At 55.6% G+C, this 12,731-nt stretch overlaps 1 protein-coding gene across 7 annotated transcripts in view; it reads left to right on the plus strand.

Annotated features, from left to right (window-relative positions):
* ZNF423 (zinc finger protein 423) overlaps window positions 1–12,731 on the plus strand; it is a 344,771-nt gene that overhangs the window by 175,809 nt on the left and 156,231 nt on the right. Inside the window, exon 1 of one of the 7 annotated variants that reach the window (XM_041766239.1) lies at window positions 3,668–3,994. The exons of the other annotated variants lie outside the window; for them this stretch is intronic. The gene's annotated coding sequence lies outside the window, so the exon portion shown is untranslated. Of the gene's footprint in view, window positions 1–3,667; window positions 3,995–12,731 lie in introns of those variants that run through there. 7 annotated transcript variants of the gene reach the window in all.

Below are 12,731 nucleotides of genomic sequence, written 5' to 3' on the forward strand. Positions count from 1 at the left end.
GCAATTAAGAAAATCCCCACCTCAGATCAATTGAAGCCTATGTTAGCTCAGAAGGAGGCAGCGTGCCACTTCACTTGGTTTCCCGGCTTGTGGGGCCGAGGGAACTGGAGCACTTAGGGAAACTGAGTCTCAGACAGAGGAGTGCCCTTGTCAGGGACGGCACAGGGGCAGGAGTCAGGCAGGACTGGAATCTGGGGTTCTGGACTCTGTCCCTGGGCCTCCCAAAGGCCTCTGATGAAGCCTCTCGGCAGACAGTTGGAAAGGTAGGGACAGGTAGCCCCTGGTGGCCTGTGAAGTGGGCTCCTGAAGTGGTGCTCCAGAAGTGGGCAGACCCTCCCTGCCACTACTGTTCCTGGGTCAGGGCCCTGTGGGGTCTGCTGCCTCACCGGGCCCACTGCTGGAGCTTGACAAGCGCAGGCACAGTCGGCTTTCTGTTCGAGGAGCCGTTTTTTTTTCCTGGCTGTGATCTGTGGATGTCTACACTGGTGTCTCACAAAAGCAGGTTTGTGAGGGTTGGAGGCTGGGGAAACACCGATGTCAGCCAGTCAACAACACCTGCTTTGCCCTGTTTGCTGTGTCTGGTGGCCGTACCTCTGCATGCTGCTGAGAATGGAGGCACTGCCTGGCTGGGGCAACCCCTGCCTGCATCCTGGGGCTCCCACTGTCGGGGGGCAAGGGGGCATCCAGTGCCAGGGTGAGCAGACTCCTTTGTGAGCCCACCCTGCCACCTGCCACCCCATGACACCAGCCCAGGCTCCACAGCTCTCTGAGCCTTGGTTTCCCTGCCTGTGGCTTGGGGATAACCACTGCACTTACCAGGGTGTTGCGGTGAAAATCAGAGTAGGCGTTTGGGGAGTGTTGTCAGAGTGGGTCAGAAACCTTCTGGAGGTTCCCATCATCCTGGTCAGTTGCTCCTTACACCCTGTTTAATTTCTTTGATTTAATTTTTCTAATTCCCCTTGTTTGTACTAGGTATTCGGGTCGGGTAAGAAATCGAAAGCTACAAAACGACTAGCTGTCATCTGGTTGTGTCACCGACCCTCTGTGTGACCTCCTCTTGGGCCTCGGTGCCCACATGGACAACCAGCGACAGCACGAACTTTTATGCAGTCTGCTGTGCCCTGGGCAGTGTTCTGTGAGGCTGCTCTTGCTTCCCATTGGACAGAGGGGAGGTGCAGGCTCGGAGCTAGTGAGTGGTAGAGCCAGGATTCGAACCCTGCCTGGCTTGCTTCCCTGTGGGGCTGAGCCCCGGGGATGGCTCCGGCTTAGATACCTGGCAGGTGGACTGATCCGGAGTCCGTGCGGGGTGGGGGTGGAGGGAGGGGGGTCAACACTGGCAGTGAGGCCCGGGAGTGGCCACTGGCTCCTGTTCACCCTGGCATCGTGCACCCCTCCCCTGTTGCCCCCCACCCCCAGCCCCCCTTCCTTGGCCTTTTGCTCCCCGCTCCTCAATTGCCCTAATGATTTAGCCCAGGTGGCAAGTTGCGTGGAAAAAGTTCTCCGGGGAAATAAGCGTCCTTGCTACCAGCCTGGGCCTCAGGTGTGCACACAGCGGCCCTCCCTGGGGGTCTGATGGGTTGCGCCTCCCCCGCTCCCAGCTGTTAGCCAGGAACTGGAGAGCCCCACGTATTGTGTGTATTGTGTGCCTGTGTGTGGTGTGTGTGCCTGTGCCTGCGTGTCACGGTGCGTATGGAACTGCGCGCATGTAACTGGGCTCGGCACATGACCGCACGAACCGTACATGTCTGTAACTCTGTGTGTGCGAGTGTGACCGCGGTGTGCGTGTGCATCCGTGTGCGTCCGTGTGCGTCCGTGTGTCTAGGTGTGCGGGAGGCTGGTGGTGCCAGCGAGGGGCTGGGGGCAGGGGCTGCAGCAGTGTACGGCGTGACCTTCTTTGCCGGCGAGAACGGGCTTTGTAGAACAGAGTCACACACATGTTTAGATAATTAGAACAAAAGCCAAAAGAACAATTGCTGTCAAAGGGATGAAGCTGGGAGGTGGGGGCCCTCCAGGATCTGGGGGGTCGAGTTCTGGCTCCCCCGTTCTCTGCGGCCTTCACTGCGTTTTGATCGCGCTATTTAGAAAATCCCTTTGTTGTAGGATAAACTGACATTGGCTGGCGAGTTTCTGCTGTGAAGTTCGCTGTGTTCTGGGGCCCACTCGGGACGGCCAGGCCATGAGGAGCTGATTAAATGAGCTAATTTTCATTTGTACAGTGGTTACAGATGCAGAGGCCTTTCCATGCCCTTTTCCTGAGGTTTTATTTATTTATTAAATTTTTTTTCTTTTCTGGAAAGAGACCTTCAGGACTCCCTTTTCTCTTCCCATCTCCCCTCCCTCCCTTAAAAATAAACATCTGAAAACATTTTTAACAAGGACTTGGGCTGGGCAAGCCAGGCTCCAGCATGGGCGTTGTGGCTAGAGGTGCCATCCCCCACCCCCACCCCCAAGTCTGTGAGCTGGGGTGGGGCTGCCGCTGAGCGTGAGATGCTGGGTGAGGAGACCCGGCGGAGGGGCAGAGGTTTGCTGGAAGCAGTCACACACCCCAGTCCCGGCCGCCTCGGGCCTTTGCACGTGCTGTGCTGCTGCTTGGCCCTCTCTTTGCGTCTACTTCGTTTCCTTGACTGATTCTAGAGGTTGCTCATTCTAAAGAGCCCCATTCCCCGGCAGGCACATGGGCTTCTCCAGTCACAGCGAGGACCACAGACGCAGGACGTCTGCCTCCTACACGAGGCCTGTGGGGGCCAGAGCAGGGCCTGCCTGTTCCCCTCACACCCCCAGCTCCAAAGTACCTGGTGGGTCAAAAGCTTGGCATCCACTTCTGTCGGACAATCTAATGAACGAATGAGTGAATGAGTGAATGACTGGATGATGTCTACACTCACTGAACTCTCCTAGACCCCAGGCTCTTGATGTCAGGATCCAAATCCTCCAGTTGTCAGCTGTAATCGTGGGTCCCTGGGCCACCTCCTCAATCCCACCCCTAATCTCTCTTCTTCACTGATGTTCAGCGAGGATTCAGTGTTGAGGGCTGGATCCCCAAAAGCAACATGGTTTGTGCTGGGAACTTGCTCTCCTGGCCTCACATGAGCCTGAGCCCCAGGCCGGGATGCAACTCTGGTCCCTGCTGGAAATCTGACTGAAGGCCCTGTGGAGGGAGGGGTTGGGGGGTTGCTCTGTGAGTTGGCTTTTTCCAGCACTTACAGGCAAGCAGGCCTTGGGGGATAATGTGCCAACAATGCGGGGTGCTCGGAGTACGAGCAGGAGGTCCTGTGTGGCTGCCTACCGTTGCCACCCCCCCAATCTTGCCTCAGCCGCCTGGGTCCCCCTCCCCGCTCTTTCCCTTTTCACACCACCTTTGGCTGGGTTGGGGCACCTTTTAGAGAGCAGCAGGGTTTTCCCCGGAGCTGTGCAGTGGCTGTGGTCCGGCCAGTTTCCGAGGCCTGGTTTCCATTTGCCGAAAGCTCCTTCCCACAGACAGCACCCCACCCACCCCACCCAGGGGCCTCCGGAGGGCTGTCCCCCACCCTGTCCTGGCAGCCCCGGAGCATCTCTCTGTGTGCCTTCTCTAACCCCGACATCGGGGACAGGCTGAGGAGCTGTGCAGCCCGGGGGCCCCCTCTCCGCAAACATCCCAGAGCTGGCAGGGGGAGTCAGAGCTTCCCCGGCGCCCCTGGGGCCTGGGGCCCTCAACTGGGTCAACATCTGGCCGAGTGGCCGAGCCTCTGGCCTCCGCTGCCTCCTCCTCCCCACCCTCCCCGAGGCCCTTCCTCTCCCCACTTGCTGGATGCTCCGCCAAGCGCCGCGGCGGGAGCCGCACTCTGTCGACCCATCCTTTCCCGGCTGAGGCCAGGGTGGGGATGCGTCCCGGGGCTGAGGTCACCGGTGGGGCAGTGGGAAGCTCCTCTCCAGCCTCGGCTGCCCCACCACTGGGTGCCGGGAACGAGGGCAGCCACCGACTTGTCCCGGGGTGCCCCGGTGAGCAGGGGGAGAGGTAAGCGGAGGGGCGGGGTTACGGGGGAAGAATGAGTAAAACAGGCCGCCCGTGTCTGCACTGACCGCCAAGAGTCCCATTAGAGGCTCCAGCTCGGTGGGAAGCGGAATGTTTGCTCTGAGTGGAATCTAATCCAGAAGGAAGGAAACTTCTCCTGGGGCGGGAGAGGAGAAGTGAGGGCCTAGGAGGCATGGGCGGTGGGGTATCCGATCGTGGGGATGGGGGCTCCTCGGGGAGCACTCTGATTTCTGGGTCGGGCTCTGTGTTCCCTGCTCTTCCTTCTGTCTTCTCCCCAGCCCCTAGCCCGCTGGCTTCCTGGCCTTTCTGTCTCCTGTGAGTCCTGGCTTGTATCCCCGATGTATGGCCTGCGTGCCCCTTGGGCTGGTGCGACCCCAAGTGCCTGCTTGGCCCCTAGGTGGCCTCCGACCCTCAGGCCTGCGCCTCTTCGTCTGCACTGTAGTTTCTGGCCAGGAGCGGGGCGGCTGCTGGAGGGCCGGCTCCCGGGCCCAGCCTCGCCACCCACAAAGCCAGCATGGCCCCGAGCCATCACCTCCCAGGCTCTGGTCTTGTCTCCAGCACAGAGATGACTTGCCAAGAGCACAGGGAGACAGGTCTCTGGACTATTGATCCCCAGACCATAATTCCTGCTGATTCCGTGGGGCCCCGTGGGGCGGAGCGGGGGGACCCGGTGGTGAGCGGGCGTGTGTCGTGGCCAGCCACTTGTTCTTCTCGGGAAGGAACTGGTGAGTTTCTTTCTGTTTATGTCGTAACCAGGCTACCGAGGTGGCAAACGGGTTCTGCAGTTACACAGCGTTTCAGAAGCAAATTGATAGGATAACGTGTTATTATTGGCTACTGGGTTAATAGCTATTTTGGCAGGAGTACCAATCCTGCGTGGCGTTGCTGGCACGGGTGTGAGAATGGCGCCATGGGGTAGAGGGGAATGGTGGGTGCGTTTTGCACAGAGCGGCAGCCTGGGGAGGCCCCCAGGGGCAGTGCCTTCCTGGAGGATGCTCAGCCCCGGTTAGCTGTCGCCGAAACCAAGATCAGAGAGGTTGAGAGACCAGCATCGGGTCGCACAGTGAGTCAATGTGGGGTTGGACTTTAGGTCCCCGTGGGAATGAATAGCTTGGCCAGTGATCTCCGAGGGCAGGACAAGTGCCTTCACTCTGAGCATCATGTTGGCATCTCGGAAAATAGAGATTTGGAACGTACCCAAGTTAGCCTGCTCGAGCTTCAGGGCTTTTGCTCCTGCTGGTCTCTTGCCTGGAATGCTCTCGCTCTAGAGTCCACCTTGGCTTGCTTCCTTGCTTGCTTCAGGGCTCTGCTCAGGTATCACCTTGTCGCCCGCCCAGAGTGGCACCTCACCCATCCCGCCCCACATTTCTTCACGGTGGCACCTGACTTACTAGAGATGATTTATTGCTTTCATACCAGTCTCCTTTCATTACACCGAGGGCTCTCCGAGGGCAAGGGCTTTGTTATGCTTACTGCCCTGTCCCCAGAGCCCGGAACAGGGCTGGTAGAATGGGCACCTGGAAATAGTTGTTGAAGGAAAAAAAACAATGTAAATTGCAGTGTCATCTAAAACAATGGCTGCCACGTAAAGAATGACTGTTTCTCTCTCCTCTCGGAGGACAGTGGGTGTTGGGGGAGCCTGTCATTCCTGTCCCTCAGCGGTGGGCAGCAGTCCTCCCTTAGGACTCATGTGGGCGTCACTTCTTCCTGCTAAGGAAGCTTAGAAGGGAAGGAGTTTCCCCACTACCAGAAGGGACCCCACCTTTCTGCAGAGGGGATTTCAGTCCTGGGTGCGGAGATGGATCGTGTCCCCTTGAAGGCTTTTCTATTTTTGGGCTTTGGGATGAGCTCAGTGCTAAGCTAGCGGGGTCGGCTTTCTCTATCACAGGACGTTAGTGGCTTTTGTTCCAGACCTGGGGAATGGTGGTGTGAGGATGTGGGAAATTAAGGATGCTTTTGGGAAGGGTGAATGGGGAGTGGGAAGTAGGGCTCGCCGAGTGTGGGGAGCCCTGGGGTGAGCCAGGGGTCTTCCTAGCAGCCTTAGCTCTTGTGCCCCAGGTCTGGAAGTGACATGCAGTGAGCCGTTCATTGAGTTATTTCCCGTGTACCTGGCACTGGGCCAAAGTGCTTAACCTGGATTATCCGATGTAATCCTCACCACAACCAGAGGAGGCTGAGAGAAGTTCGGGAACATATTCTGAGGTCACACAGCTGGTCAGTGGTGGAGCTGAGATGTGAACCCAGGCTCTCGGTTCTGGAGCATTCCCAGATGTGGTCCTGATGCTCCTGGAGTGCGAGCTCCATGCGTGGGGCTTCGCTGGATGTGTTCACTGCCCCAGCATGTGGAGAGAGCCTGGCACTGAATAGGTGCTCAGTAAATATTTGGAGAATGAGTGAATGAATGCAGGGAGTTTCCTAAGATGAATGGGGAGTGATCACTTAGAACTGTTGGACTCTTTGGGCAGCAGGAGAGGACAAATCCAGGGCAATGGTGGCTGGGAAGGCGTGACACCCACTCGTGCCCAGCTGTTCTGACTTCCTCCCAGAAGAACTTAAGAGGGGGCCTGCTTAGCTGTGTGTTCCTAGTGGGAGGACGTGCTTGTTCGTGGGTGTTGGGTGATTAGTGGGAAAGTCTCGGAGGTCCCTGGTAGGGAAGACACGCATGCACATTCATGCATGTGTGGGCATGTGTGTGGATGCTTGTGCCACCCCACCCCCACCCCCCAGTCACATTGTTGAGTCTGTACCTTCAAGTACATAGAACTCAGCCTACTATCTTATTAAACCTAGTCATTTGTTCTGCTCTGGTCTGGTCTATTTAAGGAGCCCCCCACCTCCACCCCACCCCACCCCAGTTCTTCCCTCCCCTCTACTCCTGGTGTCTCCTTTGTTTTAATGCCCTTTCTGCAGGGGTTCAGGCAGAGGCAGGGGAACTGAGCTCTGCCTCCATCCCTACACTACCTGTGCCTCCCTGTACCCTTGCTCTCTCTCCGCTTCCAAGAGGTTCCTCCAAGTTAGAGAATGACCGGAGTGTGCCACACTCAAGACTGGACTGATTGCATTCTGTCACAGTGTTGGGACTCTCGGGGACCCCTGGACAGACTCTGCAGGGGGCAGCCCCTCTGGGCCAGGTGGCCAAGCTAGCAGTCAATCTCATTAACTCCTTGGCTTCCAGCTGGAACCTCTACCTCATCAACCCCTGGCTTCCACCTGACAGGAGTCTCCTGGAGTAGTTCCTAGTTCCTTCTCCTCCTTCATTTTCTTAAAGATTTTATGTATGTATGTATGTATTTGTAGAATGAGCGGGGTGGGGAGGGGCAGAGGGAGAGGGAGAGAAAGATCGCAAGCAGACTGCACTAAGTGTGGAGCCTGACATGGGGCTCGATCTCATGACCCTGAGATCATGACCTGAGCCAAAATCAAGAGTCAGACGCTTAACCAACTGAGCTACCAAGGTGTCCCTCCTTGCACCTTCTTTGTGATTAGCTTTATCATCCATCCATCCATCCATCCATCCATCCATCCGTCTGTCCATTCATCATTCATTTATTCACACCATGATTACCAAGTGCTTCTTCTAGGCTAAGACCTGGAATGCACTCTTTCATCCATTCATTCATTATTCACCCATCCAGCAGATAGTTGTCATCCCAGCAGATAGTTGTCACCAGGTACCTTGTGAGGGCTCCTAGGGATCCAGAAATATGAGGCTTTTTAGAGTTGTCTCCCCATTTCTAAGCCAAGAGCACCGGTGGGGAAGCCCTAATATCCTTGGAAGATGAACAATGGTGTGAGAAGTGCTGTTCAGACGTAGTGCTGGGTGGAGGAGTAAGGGGATCAGTCCACTCATAGCTGCACTCAGCAGGGTGACCTGGCTAAAACTCTTGTCATTGGTTCGTTCCCTCATGGGACTCACTCTGTGCCTGGCACTGACATGAGCTGGTACCCAGCCCTGCTGGGGACAGTGGCCCCTAGCAGGAAGTGGGTCTAGCATCACCCTCAGGGATGCTGTTCACCTGAGTTGAGCCCGGGCTGTGTTCCCCCTTTCTGGATGGCCCTGGGAGGAGGATGTCATGCTCACAGGATGATACACTGTGTTTGGGATCCTGGTGATGGATCACTTTCCATCAGGGTGGTCTCTCTCAGTTTATACTTCTGTATTATGTAAATCTTCTCAGCATCTGTGTGTGTGTGTGTGTGTGTGTGTGTGTGTGTGTTTGTGTGTGGTAGGGCTGTGGGATTCCCATAAATCCAGCGATAAGATGGATGAATCAAGCAGGTAGATCCTGCTGGCTCTGCAGGATTCTCCTTGGAGCAAGTCCCCTCCTCAGATGTCAAGGGGCTTAGTGTCCCCCACATGCACAGTGAATGGTTAGCTGGGCAGTCCTGAGGTCTGTTTTAGCAGGTTGAGGTAAAGTGTCTCAGGGTCCTCATCTGTAAAATGTGTCCAGTGAAAGAACTATATGTGGTTTAAATCGATTAATACAAGCAAAACATTTATGACCAACAACTAAAAATTTTTTTTAAAGATTTCAATTATTTATTTCAGAGAGGGAGAGCGAGTGAGCACACAAGCATGAGTGGGGTCAGGAGGGGCAGAGGGAGAAGCAGACTCCTTGCTGAGCAGGGAGCCCTATGTGGGGCTCGACCCCAGGACCCCAGGATCATGACCTAAGCTGAAGGCAGATGCTTAACTAACTGAGCCACCCAGGTGCCCGGATGACCAACAATTTAACTAACTAAATAATTAACATAAAAATTAGCATAGCACATAGTAAGTGCTAAGTGAATATAGTTTATGAAGATGATTTTCAAGTCTGTGTATGAGGCTTGTGGCACAGCATGGGGCCAGATGAAGGCCTGGTTACTGCATGAGGAGGTGGTGGCCCATTCAGTCTGAGAATGCAGGGGTGGGGGCAGAGGATGGTAAAGGGGTGCCTAGGCAGGGGTCAGTGATGCTGAGAAGGGATGAGGGGACCATGCACCCTAGTTGTGATGTCTGGTACTTGAGCTGAGCTGTCCACACTTGGCCACAGCCACCTGTGTGGGGCGTGGAGCTGACATGCTGGCCCTACAATGTGGGGGCGGGGGGGGGGTGCGTGCTCTTTTTTCTCCCTGTGGTCCTGGGCCAGGTGGCTGCTGCACCTCTGGAGCCTTTCCTGGGACTTTCAGGTTGCTTTAATCTGTCTCCAGCACAGGCGGGGCTGGGGCAGCCTTCAGATATTGAGGCTCAGTAGCTCAGAAACAAAGCCCATGATGGCAATTTTTCTGGAAGCTGAAACATGAAAATCCAGGGAAAATTGAAATTTTTCTCTGCTGAGTCGTAGATTTGGATGAGTATAAAGGGTGAGTGGGACCTGCAGAGGGGCTGTATCGCTGGCACCAGTGAGGATCCTAGGGCTTCCCCTGCGGGGATCAGTCCACTTCTGTCCCGACGGCTGCCTCCAGCTGGGCGCTGTGCTGGGCACACATGGCCGGGAAGGGGTACCACCAGTCCTGAGGCTCTCAGCTTGATGGGAGAGATGGGCCCCCTGGGAGCTGCCATCCTGCGTGAGGCATGGGCTTTAACAGGGGCCCCACAGTGAGGCCCCGGGCCACTTCTGGGGATATATAGCCTGACTTCAGGCAGTTCCAGCAATTTCTTTCATTTTTTATTTTTAAAAATTTTTTAGTAATTATATTTATTTTGATGGACATCACAAAAACATCATACCCATGATTTCATCAAGACAGTTATTCAGGATTACTCTCGGGTAGGTAGTATGCTTAGGTCCGAGGCAAGTGAAGGACAAGTTAACAGTGCCAGGCATAGGTCTCGAAGGGGCCTCCCAGTGACCTGAGTGTGGCATGCCTGGGTGAGGGGCACAGAGTGGGTGGAGGGACTGCATGAACTCAGCTTCTGGAGGCACCTCCACCCCCATGGTAAGCATCACAGAATGCAGAGCCCAAGGCAGGACTTAGGTCAAGGTGCTGTGATGGTGCAGTGCTCCCAGGAGGTGATCCCAGGAGGTGATTGTGAGGGGCAGAGAGTGAGGCGGGGCATGGGAATGCTCTGTACCAGGGAGCGTCCAGGTCACCACTGCAGACCACAGTGGTGATCTGGACCACTGGGAGCTCCCCTGGGAGCTCCATGTGTGTATGGGATGCCATGGGCTCCAGTCCCCCTTCTGTTGAGGGCCACCTTGGGGGGGGGTGGACATTAGGTCCCTGCCCTTGGGCTGAGCGGGAGTGAGCTGGAGATCTGGGGTAGGAGCTTGAGGTGACCTTCCAGCCTGGGGCTCCAACCATCCATTGCGACTGAGGAGGCAACCGGGGTGCCAGGCTGTGCTGCCACAGCAAGCCCCACCATCCCTCCAACGCTCAGCGTCCTCCTCTGTAAAATGGAGCCAAGCTCATAACTGTGTCTTGGAGGTGCCGAGAGGGTAGCTGGACCTGTTGGTATGAGAGTGGGTGCTTTGGACGGGGGTTCTCTGTCCTCCCAGATGCCGGGAGGCCCCTCACTTCTCCAGTGCTGGGGGCTGACCCCTTGGGCTGGGCCTCAGATGGATCTCACTGAGCTTTGGCAGCAGGTCTGCGCTTCTAGGTCAGACTGCGTGCATGCCTTGTCCGTGGAGGTGTCTGGGCTGAGAACGTGGACATGGTCCAGACGTCTTCTGGGGACTCTTGCTGGGCATCCAGCCTGGGTTCTGAGGGAAGCTGTCTCCATGGGGGAATGTTTGTGCTCCTGAGCCGGTGTCACCCACTCTGTTTCGGTCCCACAGGCAGGATGATTCACGCACATGCATCCCACAGACTCTGAGGTCAGGGGACCCATATTCAAAGCCCAGCTCAGCTGTTTCTGACCTGTCTGGACAGGTTAATGAATCTCTGTAAGCCTCATTTTTCTCATCTGCAAAATGGGCTTGACAATAACGACTTGTGAGGCTACGTGAATATTGAATGAGACAACATGTGGCATGGAGCAAATACTCGAGAAATGTTTAGCGCATAACTGATGTCGTTTGTTACCCAATTTTATGTGCACATGTACCATATAGGTACATATATAAGGTGCAACATACATATCAATTACTTTTCAGTGTCTTCTCTAAGCTCCGAGTTCTCAGTTGGAGGCACCACGTGGTTTTCTCTGATACTGGGTTTTGTGAAAATTGTAATTGGAATCTGATCATTTGTTCATTTACTTGCTCACTGAGTACTTCCTGTGTCCACACTTGCAGTGAGAAAGTCACATATCCCAGCTGCATTCTGTAGAGGAGGCAAGGGGAGCCCACGGCCAAGGGTTTTCCCAAGGTCATATTGTGGCGGTGGGGGTGGGACAGGGCTGGAAGCAGCCCCAGAACTAAGGTGCTGGCCAGGTGCTGGTCCGGCCCCGCTATATGAGGGGCCCCGGACCAGTGTCTTGGGCTTTGCTGCACTCTGTGTGGGGCCAGCCAGACCTGGAGGGGACCGTGGCAGCCCCTGTATTGTGAGTTCCGATTCTCTTCGGGCTTCCTCAGGGTGCACTGAATTGCAGAGACCTCCTGAACTGGGCTTGGGCCCTGCCCAGATGCCCCGACCGTGACCTCCCCTTGGTACCTGCCTGGGTTGCTGGGAGAGCTGAGTGGTGGTCTCTGGGGACCCGGGGCAAGGCCTGAGGGTGGAGGGCTGCGAGGCGGGGCCTGCTGTAGCAGCAGCTCCCAGGACAGGTGTTTTCCCAGCTGCAACTCCCATGTACTTTCTCTCATACCTGCTCCCTGAGGAGCGGAGGCTGGGTTCACCGTGACATCCCCAGGGCCCTGGGGACCCGGCTCCCTCGAGCAGACATGGGACATGGCGCACCTGGCCTGGTGCAGACTATGCCAGGACTGGGGGCCCAGCCCGGCTGCTCAAGCCCATGATGTAGAGCCTCAGGAAAGCCCTGGACGTGGGCATTATGGGGAGGAGAGAATGGGGTGGACGTTTGACTACCCACACTTTGCCTGATCAGTTTCTACTTGGTCCCCTATCAGAAGGGTTTGCTGTGGACGTGGCAAATGCGGCCCAAGTTGAGAGCCCTTTGTTTAGGGTCCCTGGCTAACTGGAGGTGCTGGTAGGAAGGAGGGAAGCAAAGACACTTGGAGACCTAGAGACTTGCCCTGGATCAGGTGAACAGAAGCCCCCTGTCCCAGGGCCACCTTGTTCACCCGCTTGGCTTTCAGGGCTTCAACAGCACGCACTCTGAAAGGGGAAACCACATGGGCTTGAGTCTGGGCGAACCCTGGAGTGACCATGTGATGAAGGCTTTCACACTCACTTTGACACTGGGGGTGTCAGCCTTTAGTCCTTCACAGGCTGCTGTCATGATTTTTGTGAGATTTGAGTGTTCCCGGTGCTGGGATTTACCTAGTATTTTCTGTTGGGTCAGGTTCTGTTTTCCTGCTTAAATTCATTCATTGATTTAATTCTGCAAATAGATAAGCAATATCCTTTGCTGTAAGTAGACAGTAACTTTTTTATTTTTATTTTAAAAAATATTTTATTTATTTATTCATGAGAGACAGACAGAAGCAGAGACACAGGCAGAGGGAGAAACAGGCTCCCCAGAGGGATCCCAGGCCCTGGGATCATGCCCTGAGCCGAAGGCAGGTGCTCAACCACTGAGCCACCCAGGCATCCCCTGGACAGTCACTTTAAAAGTAAATTAACAACACACCTAAGGAAGAAGCCCTACACTCATACTGTACCAGCCAGAAACCGT

Source organism: Vulpes lagopus, chromosome 8, assembly GCF_018345385.1.
Source record: "Vulpes lagopus strain Blue_001 chromosome 8, ASM1834538v1, whole genome shotgun sequence".
NCBI lineage: Eukaryota > Metazoa > Chordata > Mammalia > Carnivora > Canidae > Vulpes > Vulpes lagopus.